Here is a 1,674-nt window from a genome sequence, read left to right as displayed (position 1 = left end):
TGGGAATTCATCTATGCAAGGGCATGGGAGTGAGAGAAAAAATGTTGCTGTATCCAAAGTAAATCTAGTAGGTCAGACTATTTATAGGACCCTTGTAACCAGGATATTTGGTAGAACCTATTACCTATGACCTGTTAGATGGTTTACATATTTAGAGCAACAAAAACTTTCAACTCCCAGCTTGTTCTATTGCCATAGAGACAGACTTTGGCTAATCAGTTTGAGCAAAAATTACAGCTAAATAATTCTGTGACTTATCAGCCACCATGCATATAGACAAGTGATTCTCAAGCTTTTTGAAATTCCAACAGCTTGTCATTGTTTAAGTCCATAATATTTTTCAATTTTACCCCTCCAGGACTCCTAAACAGATTTCCCAAGTGCCCTCATAGCATATTTTTAAAATAAGTTTTGTTTTGAAATAATATTTTTATTAATACTTTTTGTTTCTGAATATATTCCTTTTCCATCTTGTACTGCACGAGCCATTCCTTGAAACACAGATCAAAAAATTAAAAAAGGGGGGTGGAGTTTAGCAAAATCAGCCAACATATCAAGTCTGTCTGATAGTATATTTAATGTTTCATACCCATATCCACTCTCTTCTGCAAAGCAGAGAAAGATATGTATTTTCTCAACTCTTCTCCAGGGCTAAGATTTGTCACGATAATTACACATTTCTTTCTTTCTTTTTTTTTTTAAGAAGGAAATTTATTTTGTCATTTGGTAGAGGAAGAAAGCTGGAGGGACCCTCTTCAGTCACTAAAAACATGGAATGCTTCATGAATTTGCATGCCATTCTTGAGCAAGGGCCATGCTAATCTTCACTGTATCATTACAATTTTAGTATAAGTGCTACCAAAAGTAAGCACCATTCAATTTCTCTTATTGTTTTTCTTTCCAATTACATTGTTGGCATCAATGTGTAAATTGTTTTCTTGGTTCTGTCTGCTTCATTCTACATCAGTTCATATATGTCTTACCAAGTTTCTTTGAATTTATCATATTCATTGTTTCTTGAAGTGCAGTAATTTTTCATTACATGAGTGTATTACAATTTGTTTAGCTATATACCAATTACCAATCTGTTATTTCATGACACTCATTGAAATAATTGGCAATGCTTGGTGATGTAGCAAAATGCTAGTGGGAATTCATGGTGAAGACAAAAGTTGGATGAATAAATGATGGTTTTGTGTGAAGATTTCAACTTGTTACATCCTAGAATCTATTTTTCCCCAAGAAGTCAATCATTCTTTTTCTTTGGCACATTGAACTGTCTGTTTTTCCCCGGTGATGATGTTAGCTTTAATCAAATTAAGGACTGAACTGGGCATTAGAAGTTTGTAAATCATTCATTTTACTCATCATTTCTTACGTGCCTAATACATGGGAAACACCATTCTAGATGCTAGGGAAGATTTAAAGATCAGTAAGATACAATTTTTGCCTCAAGGAGTTTAAAATCTGTTTCAATACTGAGACATGTGCAAATACATCTAGTGAACAATTACAAACATATGAGAGAAATATAAAATTCCAAGATGAAGTACTAAATCTTCCCAATCTATGCTCTGAGGATATCTGCAAAGTCTGTAGGAGAAAGAACTTAAGAAATTAGGATGGTAGCTTTGCCTCCTAAACCAAATGCCAATTCCCATTTATCTTTCTGAG

The 1,674-nt window shown here is 33.8% G+C and overlaps 1 non-coding gene across 1 annotated transcript; it reads right to left on the bottom strand.

The window, feature by feature from the left end:
• Positions 1-764: 764 nt before the first annotated feature.
• On the bottom strand, positions 765-872 carry LOC144455259 (U6 spliceosomal RNA). Its single transcript, XR_013483977.1, has one exon. It is a non-coding gene; the product is annotated as a U6 spliceosomal RNA (small nuclear RNA).
• Positions 873-1,674: the final 802 nt, after the last annotated feature.

Source organism: Phascolarctos cinereus, unplaced genomic scaffold (genome assembly GCF_003287225.1).
Source record: "Phascolarctos cinereus isolate Bilbo 61053 unplaced genomic scaffold, phaCin_HiC Scaffold_1;HRSCAF=81, whole genome shotgun sequence".
Lineage (NCBI taxonomy): Eukaryota > Metazoa > Chordata > Mammalia > Diprotodontia > Phascolarctidae > Phascolarctos > Phascolarctos cinereus.
The sequence above is the reverse complement of the archived record's forward strand: the minus strand, read 5'-3'. Positions and strand labels throughout refer to the sequence as shown.